Source organism: Hyla sarda, chromosome 4 (assembly GCF_029499605.1).
Source record: "Hyla sarda isolate aHylSar1 chromosome 4, aHylSar1.hap1, whole genome shotgun sequence".
In the NCBI taxonomy this organism is placed as follows: Eukaryota; Metazoa; Chordata; class Amphibia; order Anura; family Hylidae; genus Hyla; species Hyla sarda.
The window spans coordinates 212,522,318-212,541,124 of record NC_079192.1 but is presented as its reverse complement, the minus strand read 5'-3'; the positions used below and the strand labels follow the sequence as shown (position 1 = coordinate 212,541,124).

Below are 18,807 nucleotides of genomic sequence, written 5' to 3'. Positions count from 1 at the left end.
TTTTAACATCATGTGTCAGCCATGTAGGATTTAGTTTCAATCGTTTATATTTGTTCCCCTTTGGTATATATTTAGCTGTATAGTTATTTAGAGTTAATTTAAAGATGTCCCATTTACCTTCTGTATCAGTATTTGAGAACACCTCCCCCCAGTCTATGTCCTGTAGTGCAGCCCTCAGCCCAGGGAAATTTGCCTTTTTAAAGTTATATGTTTTTGCCTTCCCCGCCTGTCTTTGTTTTCTACATTTTAAGTCAAAAGTAACTATATTGTGGTCGCTATTACCAAGGTTTTCCCGCACAGTTACATTACCAACCAGCTCTGCGTTGTTGGAAATGATCAGATCCAACAAGGCATCACTTCTTGTTGGGTCCTCCACAAACTGGCCCATAAAATTATCCTGCAATAAATTTAGGAATTGTCGCCCCTTTGTAGTTTTAGCCAACCCCGGACCCCAATCTATATCTGGATAGTTAAAATCTCCCATTATTACCACTGTACCTGCCCGGGCGGCCCTCTCTATTTGTTTATGAAGCCGAACTTCTATCTCTTCAGTGATATTAGGGGGTCTGTAGATTACACCAAATATTATTTTTTCAGTATTTCCCTCCTTTTGTAATTCTACCCACAATGATTCCACATCCTCAGAATCATCACACACTATGGCATCGTTCACACTGACTTTCATACCACTTCTTACATACAGACAGACTCCACCACCTTTTCTGTTCGTTCTGTCCTTGCGAAACAATGTAAACCCCTGCAGATTGACAGCCCAGTCATGCGAGGAGTCCAGCCATGTCTCAGTGACCCCAACTATATCAATATGTTCCTCCAGTATCAAGGCCTCAAGCTCCCCCATTTTATTTGCTAGGCTTCTGGCATTTGTGAACATACACTTTACATTTCCATCCTTTATGTTATTGGGGTTAATGGGATTCAAGGGTGTAAGTTTTATTTTCCTATGAAGCCTATTCCTATTAACTATTCTAACCCCTCCCTCCGCTCCACCCCCAGGTACATTTATAATTCCCACCTCTCTATCTACACTATCTTCCCCCTCTTTGCTGTAGGTTCCCTCCCCCCAAGTCCCTAGTTTAAACACTCCTCCACCCTTCTAGCCATCTTCTCCCCAAGCAAAGCTGCACCCTCCCCATTGAGGTGCAGCCCGTCCCTACGGTAGAGCCGGTAACCGACAGCGAAGTCAGCCCAGTTCTCCATGAACCCAAACCCTTATACTTATATATGTTTATCATATTCCCCCTTAAACGTCTCTTCTCAAGACTGAACAATTGTAACTCCTTTAATCGCTCCTCATAGCTAAGATGTTCCATGCCCCATATTATTTTAGTTGCACATCTCTGCACCCTTTCCAGCTCCGCAGTGTCCCTTTTATGGACTGGTGCCCAAAACTGAACAGCATATTCCAGGTGAGGCTGTACCAATGCTTTATAAAGGGGGAGTATTATGTCCCTGTCCCTTGAGTCCATACCTCTTTTGATACATGACAATATCCTGCCGGCTTTGGAAGCAGCAGCCTGACATTGCATGCTATTCTGTAGTCTGTGATCTACAAGTACACCCAGATCCTTCTCTACCAGTGACTCTGCCAGTTTAATCCCCCTAAGACATACAACGCATGTATGTTATTAGTACCCAGATGCATAACTTTACATTTATCCACATTGAGTATACAAAAAAGAAGATTGCAGCAGCACACATTGGTCAAAAAATTGAGGCTCTTAGCGCACTTTTTTGATCAAAAATGCGTCCCCCATCCACCACGGGGAGGTGGCCTCATTTAGGATGGGACCCTAACACACATTCTGAGCCTAACACTCAGATACCAACTCACCTCTGCTGGGCATATAGCCTCTGACTGGGTGACATGCTGGATCCATATACAATTTAAAACACCACCTGGGAGAAAGGGGGAGGGGTGCACAGCTAAAGAGGGTGCCATTCCCCCTGTGTAGTAAATACAAGCAAAAAGAAAAATAGCCAGCACAACAACCTAATACGCGGGTGCACACTGCTGTGGCAGATACAGAGTATACAAAAAAGAAGATTGCAGCAGCACACATTGGTCCTAAAGAATGAGGCTCTTAGCGCACTTTTTTGATCAAAAACGTGTCTGAGCATCCACTTGGCACATTGAACCTCATTTGCCAAGTGGATGTCCAGACACTTAGTCTATCCAAGTCATCTTGTAACTTCTGCACATCCTCTGTACCGTGCTACAAAGCTTGGTGTCATCTGCAAAGATAGAAACAGAGCTGTTAATGCCATCCTCTATATCATTGATAAATAAATTAAACAACAGCGGGCCCAGTACAGAACCTTGGGGTACACCACTAATAACCGTGGACCAATCAGAGTACGAATTATTCACCACCACTCTCTGGGTACGATCCATGAGCCAGTGTTCAATCCAGTTACAAACCAAATTTTCCAAGCCCAAAGACCTTAACTTACCTGTCAGACGTCTATGAGGGACAGTATCAAATGCTTTAGCAAAATCCAGAAACATTATATCCACAGCCATTCCTTTGTCAAGGCTTCTACTCACCTCTTCATAAAAGCAAATTAGATTGGTTTGACAACTTCTATCCTTAATAAACCCATGCTGGCTATCACTTATAATACTATTATCCCCTATGTATTCCTGTATGTAATCCCGTATAAGTCCTTCAAACAATTTACCCACAATGCACGTTAAACTTACCGGTCTATAATTGCCTGGTGAAGACCTAGAGCCCTTTTTGAAGATTGGCACCACATTCGCCTTGCGCCAGTCCCTTGGCACAATACCAGACACCAGAGAATCTCTAAATATCATGAACAAGGGTACAGATATTACTGAACTTACCTCTCTAAGAACTCTTGGGTGTAGTCCATCCGGTCCTGGAGATTTGCTTACATTTACTTTACTTAACTTACCTTGTACCATCTCTACATTAAGCCAGTTTAGTACATTACATGATGTGTTACCAGCACTGACCTGTCCAATGTCAGCTCCTTCTTCCATAGTATATACAGAACTAAAGAACCCATTCAGTAGCTCCGCCTTCTCTTGATCGCCCGTGACAACCTCCCCATTATCATTATTAAGGGGTCCTACATGCTCTGTCCTTGTTTTTTTTGTATTTATATATCTAAAAAAATATTTAAGATTAGTTTTGCTTTCTTTGGCCACCTGTCTTTCATTTACAATTTTTGCTGTTTTTATTACATTTTTACAGATTTTATTAAGCTCCTTGTACTGTTTAAATTTTATAGCTGACCCATCAGATTAGAATTTTTTGAAGGCTATTTTTTTTGTTGTTTATTGCTCTTTTAACATCATTTGTCAGCCATGTAGGATTTAGTTTTAATCGTTTATATTTGTTCCCCTTTGGTATATATTTAGCTGTATAGTTATTTATTGTTTGAGGTATATTTGCCCATTCTTCCTTACAAAAGTCTTCCAGTTCTTTGAGATTTCTGGGCTGTCTGTCACGCACTGCTCTTTTAAGGTCTATCCATAGATTTTCAATTATGTTGAGGTCAGGAGATTGTGAAGGCCATGGCAAAACCTTCAGTTTACGTCTCTTGATGTAATCCCCTGTGGATTTCGAGGTGTGTTTAGGATCATTATCCGTTTGTAGAAGCCATCCTCGCTTTAACTTCATCTTTTTCACAGATGGCATCAAGTTAGCATCCAAAATTTGCTGAAATTTTATTGAATCCATTTTTCCTTCTACTCGTGAGACGTTCCCTGTGTCACTGGCTGCAATACAACCCCAAAGCATGATTGATCCACCCCCATGCTTAACAGTTGGACAAAGGTTCTTTTCATTAAATTCTGTTCCCCTTCTTCTCCAAACGTACCTTTGCTCATTCCGGCCAAACAGTTCAATTTTAACCTCATCGGTCCACAGAACTTGTTTCCAAAATGCATCAGGCTTGTCTATATATTCATTTGCAAAGTTCAAACACTGATTTTTGTGGTGAGGACGTAGAAGAGGTTTTCTTCTGATGACTCTTCCATGAAGACCATATTTGTACAAGTATCTCTTTATAGTGGAATAGTGTACCACAACTCCAGTGTCTGCCAGATCTTTCTGGAGGGATTGTGCAGTCAAACGTGGGTTTTGAATTGTTTTTCACACAATCCTGCGAGCTGTTCGGTGTGATATTTTTCTTGGTTTTCCAGATCTTGCTTTAACTTCCACTGTTCCTGATGACTGCCATTTCTTAATTACATTCAGAACAGAGGATATTGACATCTGAGAACGTTTTGCTATCTTCTTATAGCCTTCTCCAGCTTTGCGAGCATCAACTATTTTCAGTTCCAGATTTCTAGACAACTGCTTAGAAGAACCCATGGTGCTGATTGTTGGGGCAAGGTCAGATGAGTCTGGGCATTTAAAACCTTTGAGATTGGCATCACCTGGTCTTGCCAGATGATGATTGAGAACAATCCATGACACTGGCAGGTCTCAGCTTTGCAAATGGGGCAGTGTATGCTATAAATTCTGCAGGGTGCCCAAACTTTTGCAGACACCATTTTTTTGTTTTCTGTTATTTTGAAAGTGTAAATGATGGAAATAAAATCTAACTTTTGTTGACATATTATAACAATGTCTAATCTGTAATTTGATGCCTTTTGGAGATTTTTCCATCTTTCCTTGGCTTCTTTATGCACATTAATATAAATTTTTACCTGGGGTGCCCAAACTTTTGATCCCTACTGTATCTATGTACCCCCTTCTTTTCACCGTTTAATCCCCATACAGGGATCTCAACTTTAATTCAGGGCTCTACCAGGTTGCTAATCTTGGCGGAATCCTGGTATAGGTCCCTGATGGCCTTCAGGACCTTTATTGGGGTGTAAAGGGCCAGGTAGAGAGGATTTTGTTACAGGTTGCTGGTGACAGGTTTAGGTGTGCATGCTGGCCCATTAAGTGGCAGAGAAAGACCATGTGCATATCCTATGGGCAGAGCCAGGACTACCAGGCAGGGGTTGGTAATGGAAACTGTGAAGGGCATGGATCACAGCTCATGGAACAAAGGTAACCCAGTGACTATGCCTGTTGGGATGAGCGGTATGCTGGTGTGACTGCTGTCATGCCCCCTCCCATGGACTTGCATTGAGAGGGCGGGGCATGACATCACACGGGGGCGGAGTCATGGCATCACGATCTTCCGTCCCTGTGGTCGGGAGCTTGACCCGCCAGCGCTTCCGGAGCAGTAACAGGAGGGTGCTGCGTGCTATATTGCGGCGATCCCCAGCGGTGGGACCCCCACGATCAGACATCTTATCCCCTATCCTTTGGATAGAGGATAAGATGTCTAAGGATGGAGTACCCCTTTAATTTTTTGCACTTAATTTTGTTATATTATATTGGATGCATGTACAGTAAACACTGTGTTTCTGCAGAAAAAGTAAGACCAATCTTACACATATGAACCTTGCTGTAGAAGAAGAAAACCTGGTTATTTGATTATTTTGAAAGTGATTATTTCTGTTTTGTTATAATAATCTTGGTCATTATTATGTATCCCATTAAGTTACTTCTAAAAGCTGTCGAATTTTGACTGTAAAGTCAATATATGCTCAGACCTTCTCCCTATATATCTTTACAACCATGTTTCCAGATGTCCTCCAATTTACATAGAAATAACTAAGTTCTGGTTAGCTGTTCATTTGGAAAGTTTATTCACCAGCACACATCTTTATCAAGCAAATAAATAAAAAATATTTTTTATATCATATCAGGATCTTGAAGTGCTGTTATTAGTAGTATTTTATCAAGTCAAAATAACCCTGTATACAATTGTTAAATTAATGAACTCTTTTCTAGATCAATATCATTCACTTGGTTGGTTGCAACTGGATGTCCCTCAGGAACACTGAAGATCCTTCTATTGATCCAATCCATTTATCAGCAATTGCTTTTAAAAAGCAAAATTGAATGAACATTTCTTGTTATGTTGTCATTGTTATCAATTTTCTGGGATTCCATTTTAAGGAGCAGTATTTACAGAATATAGTGTATTCACGGTTTAACCACTTGACTTTTTTTAATTTTAAGATTCATGCTTTTCCTTATGGTTACACTGTATTTTTGTAACCAGTAAAACTGCCCCCAAAAAAACCAAAACACTGTGTGAGTGCATCCTAATTCATGTGTTAGCGCAGTAGACCACAGACAGCTTTTTCTTACATGTCAGAAGACCTTGTTTGGAACAGATGCTTTACTTATCTGTCTGATAACCGTGTCTAACAGATCGGAACACAGATACAAAAGTTATGTGTCCAAAATAAGGCACACATAGGGGCTTGAATTTACTAGTAGCATATAGATATTGTCTTCCTATATTATGGATACAAGCCCTGATTTCAACATTGCTTTTAGACAAAAATGGTGGTGATTGTTGTATAAAAAAATATATACCGTATTTTTCGCCGTATAAGACGCACTTTTTCTTCTGGGGGGGGGGAAGTTGGTGCGCCTTATAGGCGAATACACACACCTGTCGCGGCGGTCCCTGCGGCCATCAACGGCCGGGACCTGCGGCTAATACAGGACATCACCGATCGTGGTGATGCCCTGTATTAACCCTTCAGATGCGGCTATCAAAGCTGACCGCCGCGTCTGAAGGGAAAGTGACACTAACCCGGCTGCTCAGTCGGTCTGTTCGGGACCGCCGCGGTGTAATTGCGGCATCCCGAACAGCTTACAAGACACCGGGAGGGAACTTACCTGCCTCCTCGGTGTCTGCTCCGTGCCGGGATCCCCTGCATGGCCAGAGCTCTCCTTTGACGTCATCACGTCGTCGCGCACGCCGTCCCGTCATCCAATAGGAGTGGCGTGTGTAGCGACGTGATGACGGCGACGGAGAGCGGGGATCCCGGGAAAGAAGACGTCCGGAGCGTCGGGTACACCACGGGGACGCGGCGACAGCGATGGAGCGACATCCAGGGCAGCGGTGATGGGTCCGGAGCGGCGAGGACACGTGAGTACTACCTCCTATACCAGTGGTCTTCAACCTGCGGACCTCTAGATGTTGCAAAACTACAACTCCCAGAATGCCCGGACAGCCAACGGCTGGGAGTTGTAGTTTTGCAACATCTCGAGGTCCGCAGGTTGAAGATCACTGTTGGGTTCAGAATCTTTTTTTTCTAGATTTTGCACCTTTAAAATTGGGTGCGTCTTATATGCCGGTGCGTCCTATAGGGCAAAAAATACGGTAATGTGTTCACATTATTAGTTTATGTAAAGTTAGTGGTGCTATTTTAAATTTTAATTTCATATTGCCAATTGGGAATGCCACATATGCCTGATATTTGAGGGCAACACCTCAGACACACATATATAAGTAGCAGAGGGGGTCTTCTAACCAAGGTTAGCAGTTATTTACCGCAGAAAACAATGGAGAGGTTGTGGCCACATATACCTCTTTCTCCTGATAGGTAAGGATCCACCTCTGGATATGCCATACATGTCTGGGGTATAACTAATTTATTATTGTGGAGACACTTGAAAGATAAATTCAAATCTTGTAAATTTTTATAGATTTACTTAGCAGGTATGTAGCTGTTTTAAAGCATTTATATATGAAAACACATCTGCTTAGCTTACTATTATAACAGTAGACTAAAATAGAATAAAAAACTGCTTTGGTTGTTGAGTGTTGAAATGTAAGATTTGCAAACCTCTTCCATGTACTTGAGCATCCTGTTTTTAGTATTTTGAGAGTATCTGGAGAATGAGTTAAGCTATAATTGAAAGTGATTATTCCGATTTAGGAGCTGTTCACATCATGTTTTTTTTCCATTTGTATTCAGGATATACTCTGGCATCAGGGATGACAACATATGTCATGACATGTTCTCAGTAGTCCTATTCACTTCATTAGCCCAAACGTAGTCAACTGTTAACTACATTCTGCCCATAACCTTTATGTATATGTTTACATTGAAGGACTGAAAAGTGTTCGACTGCTGCCAGTACACTGCTGGTATACGTCCACATCCCTTTTTGACAGGATGCCAATGTATACCTCAAATATAAGGGATGAAAAGTATTGTGAACAGCCCCTTAGCCCCTTAGCTTCCTTCATATCTTCCTTCAGATTTCAATTTGCAAATGACTCAAAACTCAAAATCAAAATGTCTTGACACAGCGCGGGTTACCGTCACTGCTGGGGACATGTCACTAAGACTCAGTGAGCATCATGGGTCTTTAATGATAGACAATTGTGCAGGTGAGTATCTCCTATTTTTTTTAAGCCACCTGACTCCTTTTAAAAACTCTGACAGTGGCATTGTCCCCCTTCCCACCCATTGTATAGCAGTCAATGATCTGTGACCATGTGGAACACTACACAAAAGTAGTCTAGTGTTTAATCACACAATACCTGTCTACCATATTTATCAGTGTATAATACGCACTGGCGTATAACACGCACCCTTATTTTAACAGGGAAAAACAGGAAGCTCTGAACTACATGCCTCATCATCCCCCAAACTTTGATTCCCCCTGCTTCTCAGTTTGGTCCTCCACCCCCACCAGTGCCACATCGTTCCTCTCCTTTTATCAGCCCCTGTGTGCCTCATTATTTTCCCTTTGTGCATCCTGCTCATCATTCCCAACTTGCTCATCATTCTCCCCCTGCTCATCATTCCCCCTTGCACATCATTTCCCCCTTGCATATCACTAACCCTCTGCCTCATCATTGCCCCCCTGCTTTTTTAAATATTTTTTTCAATTCCTTTACCTGGCCTCACTCCGTCAGATTCAGGTCAGGCGGCAGGTCTTGTGGGCTGTGTGGCCAGTAAAGAATGACGAATGATGTCCCCTGCCTGCTCCTCTGAGCTACATCAGGGACATCACTCATCATTCTCTGCAGCCGCCGCTGGTAAGAGTGGCCACAGCACCGGCTGCTTATTAAAGTTCAGCAGCCTGGCCGCGGCCACTTTAGAACAATCACCAGCTGGAGCCTTTGTGAGGTGCAGAACTGTGTCCTATGCAGTTCTGTGTTCACCCCTCCCCTCGCTGTATCTTTGGAAATCTCAGAACAGCTGAGGGGAAGGCAGAGCTGGGCAAAACGCAACTCTGCACCTCCCTCAGCTCCGTACACACTTCCCTCCTCAGCCACCTATGTGGTCGAGCCATGCCAGGGGTAGCAACCTGGGTGCCGCCTGCCACAGCAAGTCCATCCCACTTTGTGGCGGGCTCTGGTGAAAACCAGCGACACCTTAGACTCCGCTCCCTGGTACGGTTCGAGTCTTCTACCACACAGGTCCAGCAGATTCACATCCATCTGGGTTCCTGTCTTCTGAAACGTGAGCGTTACAGTAAGCTCCGGATATGGATCCCGCTGACAAACCCCTGAAGTCGCGGATCTTCCCTCCATTGTGGTACCTCAGTCGCAGCAGTTGGCCCGACCGGTGCAGCAACTTTCTCAACTTTCTGCTATGATGCAACAGTTTTTTGCCTTACAACAGCAGCAGGTACTGCAACCCGGCCCACTCCCACCACCAGTTCCTGCAGTGTCTTCTGGCTTTGAGCTACGTCTTCCGTTACCTTGCAAGTATGATGGGGATTCCAAGTCATGCAGACGCTTCCTTACACAGTGCTCCATGAACTTGGAGCTCATGTCTGAACAGTTTCTGACGGAACGTGCTAAGGTGGCCTTTGTCATTAGTCTACTGCCCGGACAAGCCCTGGCCTGGGCTACTCCCCTTTGAGACCGTAGTGATCTGGCATCCTCCAATTTGTCGGCCTTCTTGGCAGAATTTTGCAGTGTCTTTGAGGAACGCGAACGTGCCTTTTCTGCTGAGACGGCTTTGGTGAACCTCTGTCAAGGGAATTCTTCCTTTGGTGACTACGCAGCTTAATTCCGCACTCTTGCCTCTGAACTTTCATGGAATGATGAGGCCTTGTGTGCCACATTCAAAAAAGGACTGTCAAGCAGGATTAAAGATGCCCTCGCAACATGTAATCCTCCATCTTCTTTGACTGAACGTATCCACTTTTCCACTCGCATTGAAGTGCATTTTGCTGGGAGACAGGAAGAACTGCACTCAGAGAGGGAACCTGCCCGAACAAGGACATATCCTCGTCTAGCACCTGTGTTTCAACGTTCACCTCTTCCGTTTCATGCGCCTCTTGCCGAAGAGGCTATTCAAGTGGATCATTCTTGTCTTACGCAACAGAAGTCACAATGACGTAGTGAGAATTTGTGCTTGTATTGTGCTAGCCCGGAGCACTGCCTCAAGGACTGTACAACTCGCCCACAGCGTCCGGGAAATGCTCTCACCTAGGGTACGTGGGAGAGGCGTCCCTGGGTGTGAATACTTCCTCTCCAAGCTTAACTATTTCTGTACCAGTCTTCACTTCAGCCAAGTCTTCCTTCAGCGCTACAGCATTTTTGGATTATGGATCAGCAGGTGACTTTATTGATGCTTCTTCCTGTCACTTCGCTTGTCAAGCCGTTGTTCATCTCCTCTGTTAATGGACAAAATCTGGACTGTATGGTTCACTTCCGTGCAGAATCTCTCATCATGCAAGTGGGAGTATTGCACAAAGAAAAGATTGAATTCTATGTTCTGCCACACTGTACTTCAGAGATTCTTCTTGGCCTTCCTTTGCTGCACCGCCATTCTCCGCAACTAGATTGGAGAACTGGAGAGATTATTCGTTGGGGACAATCCTGTGAAAAGCTTTGCCTCCAATCAGTTCAGTCTAAAATAGTTTTTTGTACTCCTCCTTTACATGGCCTGCCACCACTTTACCAAGATTTCTTTAATATTTTCTGCAAGAAGAATCATCTCTATGCCAAACTGGAGAAATGCCTGTTCGAGAAATCTAGTCTTCTGTTTCTACATTGTCTCTCATCAGGGCCTGCAGATGGATCCAGATAAATTGTCTGCAGTATTGGATTGGCCTCGTCCTTCAGGTCTACGTGCTATAAAACGCTTTCTGGGATTCGCAAACTGTTATCGTCAATTTATCCCACATTTTTCATCCTTGGTTGCTCCAATTGTGGCTCTCACTAAGAATGCATCTAATCCTAAGTCTTGGCCTCAAGAGGCTGAATATGCCTTCTCCCATTTAAAGTCTGTATTTGCCTCTGCTCCCGTGCTTACAAGACCATGATCCAGAGAGGCCCTTTGCTTTGGAAGTTGATGCCTCATCTACTGGAGCGGGTGCCGTTCTTACTCAGAAAAATGCCAAGGGCAAGACTTTTACTTGTGGGTTCTTCACCAAGACCTTCTCTCCTGCTGAGAGGATTACTCCGTTGTACATCGTGAACTCTTTGCTATCAAGCTAGCTTTGGAGGAATGGCGACATTTATTGGAAGGTTCTTCTCATCTGGTCAGCATCTACTCCGACCATAAAAATCTTCTATACCTTCAGTCTGCTCAGCGTTTGAACCCCTGCCAGGCAAGGTGGTCACTGTTCTTTTCTAGGTTCAACTTCTTCATTCACTTCTGTCCAGCAGACAAGGACATCGGGGCTGATGCTCTCTCCAGGTCCTCTGACGTAATTTGTTTGGACTCCACGCCTAGGCATATTATTCCTCCTTATAGTTGATTTCTGCCACACCTGCCGAGATTCAGCAAGTTCCTCCAGGAAAATCCTTTGTGCCCACCAGATTGAGATGCAAGGTCCTGAAATGGGGCCATTCTTCCTTGACAGCAGGGCATCCTGGAATACGCAAGACTCTACTTCTTATCTCCCGGCACTATTCGTAGCCCCATCTTGAATGTGATGTTTCAGATTTTTTTAGTTCCTGTGAAACTTGTGCCTGTGACAAAACTCCTCAACAGAGACCTGCAGGACTCTTACAGCCTTTACCCTTTCCAGAGACTCCCTGGTCCCATATCGCCATGAATTTCATCACCGATTTGCCTCCATCTCATAATAACACTGTCATCTGGGTCCTTGTAGAACGGTTTTCCAAGATGGCTTATTTCATTCCTCTACCAGGTCTTCCTTCTGCTCCGCAGCTGGCGAAGTACTTCTTGTTGCATGTCTTTAGTTTACATGATCTTTCTCAGCATATCGTTTCGGATCAAGGTGTGAACTTTGTCTCTAAGTTCTGGCGAGCCCTTTGTAACCATCTGGACATCAATCTGGACATCTTCTCGGCCTACCACCCTCAGTCCAAGAGTCAGGTGGAGAGGGTTAATCAAATCCTAGAGGCTTATCTTCGGCATTTTGTTTCAGCTCGCCAAGATGATTGGGTTGACCTTCTCCCCTGGGCTGAATTCTCATATAAGCATAAGGATTCCGTTTCCAAAAGGTCGTCCCCCTATTTTGTTGTCTACGAACTCCATCTCCGTCCTCCTCTTCCTCTCCCAGTTACCTGCGGTGTGCCTGCTGTTGATGAGCTGGTCCGTGACTCCTCTACCATCTTGCAACAGACCTGACAGTCATTATCCCAGGCTTCTTCATGCATGAAGGCGCAAGCAGATAAAAGTTGAAGACTGCCTCCGTCCTTCTCTTCTGGTGACATGGTGTGGCTTTCATCCAAGTACACTACCTTGATCCCTTCCAGGTTCTACAAAAAATCAACCTTGTCTCCTACAAACTCTGTCTACCTGCTATGTTCTGTATTCCCAATTCCTTCCACATTTTTCTCCTCAAGCCTCTTGTCATAAACCATTTTTCTCAGAAGAATCTTGTCCCCACACCTGTCTCCGCCTCTTCTGACATCTTCAAGGTTAAAGAGATTCTTGCTACAAAAACTGTAGGAGGTAAACAATTTTTTTTTGGTTAATTGGGAGGGTTATGGTCCTGAGGAGAAATCTTGGGAGCCTGAGGAGAATATGCTGGACCGTGATCTTCTCATGAGTTTTATGACTAGTAAAAGGAGGGGGAGACCAAAGGGGGGTACTGTTACGTTATGCACTCCGGCCAGACACGCTGGCCACCTGCCTACTGACCATTTGCTACATTCCTGACTACGCTACTGTGCTGCCTGCCCTGACCTGCTGCTATCCTGACTACGAGCTGTCTTATCCCTCTGGTGCCACGCATTTCCTCAGCCGCCTGTGTGGTAGAGCCGTGCCAGGGGTAGCGACCTGGGTGCCACCTGCCGCAGCAAGTCCATCCCGCTTTGTAGCAGACTCTAGTGAAGACCAGCGGCACCTTAGACTCGGCTCCCTGGTACGGTCCAAGTTATCTGCCACACAGGTCCAGCGGATCCACATCCACCGAGGTTCCTGTCTTCTGAAAAGTGAGTGTTACAGGGGCTGTGAAAATCTACGTTCCTCCTGCTGAGGGAGGTGTGAGGAGGGAAGTGTGTACGGGGCTGAGGGAGGTGAAGAGTTTCCTGCCCAGCTCTGCCTTCCCTCCTCTCGCTGTATGTTCAGAAATCTCCAGGCAGCTGAGGGGAGGGGCGAATGCAGAACTGCATAGGACACAGTTCTGCGACTCACACCGGCAGGGGCTGTCACTCGACATTCTTTACTGGCCGCACAGTCCGCAAAACCCGCCACCTGACCTGAGCCTGCAAAAGCGCGGCCAGGTAAGGAAAATAAGAAAATATAAAAAGCAGGAGAGAAGTGTTGGCCCGCAGCAGCCACTGCTGGTCACTTTTACAGTTTTAAAGTGCTGATCTTTAAATGGTCACTGTCAGATACAAAAACTTTTGATATGTTGTAAAGCATGCAAAACCAATAGGTTTACGCAATTGCTTTCATTAGAAAATTTTCAGTATTTCATACTGAAAAAGACAGTCAAACAACTGCCCACCCTGCCTGCTTGGACACATACTAGTCCTGCTGTGTCCATGCGTCATCACCTATGTCATGGACACACTTCCTTGATTGACAGCTGTGAGTTCAGGGCTCACAGCTGGAGGAAAAATCCTCCCACTGTCAGCTTGTGTCCCGCTACTGTCAGTGAGGACAAGCTGGGAGTTGTAGTTTTGGTAATGCTAGGGGAGATGTGAGCAGACAGCATACTGAGGGAGGGGGTGGAGACATGCACAGTGAGGCCACCCCCCCCCCCCCCTTTTGAGAGGAATTCAGACTAGTAAGCTAAATTAAAAGTATAATACAAAAATAAATAAAGGTGCTAGACACAAAAATTAGATGTACATGGTCAGGATTAGGTACTGAGTGATACATAAAAAAAAAATTTTTGTTGGATCTGACGGGTACAATTTAACTCCGGCGCTGCGGCCACTTTAAATCAGTGACCAGCCACTTATCGGCGTATAACATGCAGGTAGGATTTTTTCCTTAAATGTAAGTTTTAAAAGTTTTATCAAGGCAATCATATCATGCTGGTTGCTTCAAACTGTATCTTTTATAATCTTGTTATGTCAACCTTCTTCCAATTACAGTCTTGCATACTCAGATTTTTGGGTTTACTTTAAAAAAAAAACATGCTTGTTCTGATGTCTTTGCATTCTATTTAAGGGTAGAGTCACACGTGCCATATTTTGCTGCGTATTTGCTGCGGTGTATTGTACTACCCATTGACATCATTGGGTAGGAACATATGCAGCAGCAAATATGCAGCGAAATACAGCTTGTATGACCCTACTCTTAAAAATCTGATCTAGCAAGCATAGTCACCTTACATTTCATTGACTACTAGTATATTTTTATATTGCTTAACTCTCTTTAGTAGATTGATGACTGAAAAATTGAATACATTTATATTCACAATTTTGGCCAAGAGTATCAGGACTCCTGAACCTTAACTATGTAACCTTAAAAACTAGTTAAGAGTAAGGACAAGTCGAAATTCTAGAAAACTCCTTTACTGAGCATTTTTACCTCTAAATCAATAGGTCTCCTCATAAACACATTGTTCTCTCAATGACATTCCCCCTAAGGAAAAAAAAGAAGACAGCTCCTTTACAACTGAACAATGTAGGTTGTCTATTAAATGGCTTTACATAGCTTTAAACCTAACAGCTCTATTGAACCCCGACTCATTGAAGCATGACGTGCTCCCAGGATAATTTCATCATTTAATGAATAGATGTGTCATTCAGTACAAGCCACTTGAAAGAAAGGTTTCCTTAAATAAATGTTAAAGTAACAAGACAAAGAAGAAGTGCATCCTTCACAAGAATACTTATTGCCTTGTATTGTTTTTTAGTGTTTTTTTAGCTTCCTGTAGAATGTTTTCTCTAAATCTAATTCCTATCACTTAAGGAACAGGACTATACCTATTTCAGCTCTCAAGTATTGGGGTGTTTGCTATTGTCTCCAAATTCCTTTCTCTTATATATTTTTTTTTTATTGCCAGTGACAATTCATCTTGATTTAGAGGGATTTACAAAAATAGTAAAAAAAAAAAAACACATATATTGGAAAATATATACATATAATGATGTTTTAGCTTCATTCCCTTTACATTTGAAGCAATCAGAATTATTGTCTAAAATTGTGTTAATCCCTCGATTTTTTTTTTTATCGCCACCTTTTAAAACCCATAACTCTTCCAATCTTCCATCAATTTTACATCTATATGGCTTGTTGTTTGTGAGACTAATTACTTTATAATTACCGTATATACTCGAGTATAAGCCGAGTTTTTCAGCACGATTTTTCGTGCTGAAAACACCCCCCTCGGCTTATACTCGAGTGAACTCCCCCACCCGCAGTGGTCTTCAACCTGCGGACTTCCAGAGGTTTCAAAACTACAACTCCCAGCAAGCCAGGGCAGCCATCGGCTGTCCGGGCTTGCTGGGAGTTGTAGTTTTGAAACCTCCGGAGGTCCGCAGGTTGAAGACCACTGCGGCCTTCAACATCATCCAGCCCCCTCTCACCCCCTTTAGTTCTGAGTACTCACCTCCGCTCGGCGCTGGTCCGGTCCTGCAGGGCTGTCCGGTAAGGAGGTGGTCCGGTGAGGAGGTGGTCCGGGCTGCTATCTTCACCGGGGAGGCCTCTTCTAAGCGCTTCGGGCCCGGCCTCAGAATAGTCACGTTGCCTTGACAACGACGCAGATGCGTCGTTGTCAAGGCAACGGCTCTATTCCGGGCCGGAAGCGCGGAGAAGAGGCGCCCCCGGTGAAGATAGCAGCCCGGACCACCTCCTCACCGGACCACCTCCTTACCGGACAGCCCTGCAGGACCGGACCAGCGCCGAGCGGAGGTGAGTACTCAGAACTAAAGGGGGTGAGAGGGGGCTGGATGATGTTGAAGGCCGCAGTGGTCTTCAACCTGCGGACCTCCGGAGGTTTCAAAACTACAACTCCCAGCAAGCCCGGACAGCCGATGGCTGCCCGGGCTTGCTGGGAGTTGTAGTTTTGAAACCTCTGGAGGTCCGCATGTTGAAGGCCGCAGTGGTCTTCAACCTGCGGACCTCCGGAGGTTTCAAAACTACAACTCCCAGCAAGCCCGGACAGCCGATGGCTGCCCGGGCTTGCTGGGAGTTGTAGTTTTGAAACCTCTGGAGGTCCGCATGTTGAAGGCCGCAGTGGTCTTCAACCTGCGGACCTCCGGAGGTTTCAAAACTACAACTCCCAGCAAGCCCGGACAGCCGATGGCTGCCCGGGCTTGCTGGGAGTTGTAGTTTTGAAACCTCTGGAGGTCCGCAGGTTGAAGACCACTGAGGGCGAATGATGAGAAGAGGATGATGAAGGGGGGGGGGGTGGGGATGATGAAGGGGGGTGGGGATGATGAAGGGGGGGGTGTGGGATGATTACAAAGGGATGATGAAGGGGGGATGTGTGGGATGATAAGGGGATGTGTGGGATGATGACAAGGGGATGATGAAGGGGGGATGTGTGGGATGATAAGGGGATGTGTGGGATGATGACAAGGGGATGATGAAGGGGAGATGTGTGGGATGATGACAAGGGGATGATGAAGGGGGGATGTGTGGGATGATAAGGGGATGTGTGGGATGATGACAAGGGGATGATGAAGGGGGGATGTGTGGGATGATAAGGGGATGTGTGGGATGATGACAAGGGGATGATGAAGGGGGGATGTGTGGGATGATGACAAGGGGATGATGAGGATGTTAATGACGGGTCTGGATGATGACAGGGGGGGATGAGGTATTTCCCACCCTAGGCTTATACTCGAGTCAATAACTTTTCCTGGGATTTTGGGTTGAAATTAGGGGTCTCGGCTTATACTCGGGTCGGCTTATACTCGAGTATATACGATACATCACTTATTTTACCATATAATGTATGGTGAAGCCAAATAAAAATATGTGGAACAAAATTGAAAAAATCAAAACTAAACAAAAAAAACCTCATCATGTTGCAATTTTTAGGGGGTTTAGTTTCTATGCAGTGCACTTTAGGGTAACATTATCAAGTTATCTTTATTCTGTAGGTCCACACAATTACAATGCTTTATATAGGTTTTGTTTTATTTTACTAGTGAAAAAATGATAACTTTTTGTAAGGAACTTAGTATGCTTAAAATTATCCTCTTCTGACCCCTAAAACTCTTTTATTTTTCTGTATATGGGGATGTATGATTGCTCATTTTATGCATCAGGATCTGGAGTTTTTGCCATTTTTGCTTTGATGGGACTTTTTGATTGCATTTTGTTTATTTTTTCGGATTTATGAAGTGACCAAAAATATGCACTTCTTGACGTTGGCATTTTTTTTACATTTATGCTATTCACTGTGCTAGTCAATTAACATTATTATTTTACTAGTCTGAACATTTGCTCATGTGGCATTACCATGTTTACATGGGTGTGATTCAAACTTTTTTTTAAGGGGGCGATTTATTCACATTCATTATTTTTATTTTTATTATTTTTTACACTTTTTTTTAGTACCCATAGGGGACTATAAGATGCAATCATTAGATTGCTAACACTGTTTAGTGCTGTACTATTGCACAGCATTGATCAGCGTTATCTGTGATTTGCTGCTCTAGCCTGCCAAAGCAGAGAAGACATCAGAAGGCACAGAGGCCAGTAGGAACCTTATGGCTGTCATGTAAGCTGTTACTTCGGGGTGGTCCCGATCAGCAACCTCCACCAACCGCTTACACACAGTGACCGACTTTTTGGTCCCACGATCAAAGTATTTAGAAAGGGTTAATAGCCTAACGATTAACTTTTATCGGGGGATCTAAAGGATTCCAGCTCTGGGCCGCACAGTACGGAGCAGGATGATGCCACAATCGGGCTCCGATGCCTGTTCCCCTTTCCCAGGACATACCCATACGTCCTATAGCGAGAAGGGGTTAAACATTAAAACAAGTTTTAATATGGTTTTATTATATTACTAGCTGAGTACCCGGCGTTGCCCGGTTTTTCCTTCCTAATCCTTGTTGGGGAGGAAAATCAACAAAGGTGGAAGCTTTTGACTTCATATCTAGTGTTGCTCGCGAATATTCGCAATGCAAATTTTATTCGCGAATATCGCATATTCGCGAATTTTTTTTTCACAGTACAAATCACAGTGATCCTCCCTCTCTGCTTCCAGCTTGTGTGGTGTAAAGAAGGCTCTAATACTACTGTGTGAGACTGGTGTGCGAATTTTCGCATATGCGAAAATTTGCATATGCAAATTTTTACATACGCTAATTTTCGCATGTGTTAACTTTGGAATACGCGAATATTCGCATATGCGAAAATAAAGCGAGAATATTACGAATATGCCAATATTCGCGAATATATTACGAATATTCGGCCATATATTTGCGAATATTCGCCACTCAACACTATTCATACCCTGTCCTCATATATTGTTGTCATATCCCATCCTCATATCTCAACCTCATATCTTGACCTCCTATCCCATCCTCATATCTCGACCTCATATCCTTCCTCCTATCCTATCCTCATATCCAGACCTCCTATCTCGACCT

At 44.1% G+C, this 18,807-nt stretch overlaps 1 protein-coding gene across 1 annotated transcript in view; it reads right to left on the bottom strand.

Moving 5' to 3' along the window:
- Positions 1–14,826, bottom strand: part of SEMA3C (semaphorin 3C) — a 199,627-nt gene extending 184,801 nt beyond the window's left edge. The window contains exon 1 of the mRNA XM_056573422.1: positions 14,786–14,826. The gene's annotated coding sequence lies outside the window, so the exon portion shown is untranslated. The remainder of the gene's footprint in view (positions 1–14,785) is intronic.
- Positions 14,827–18,807: the final 3,981 nt, after the last annotated feature.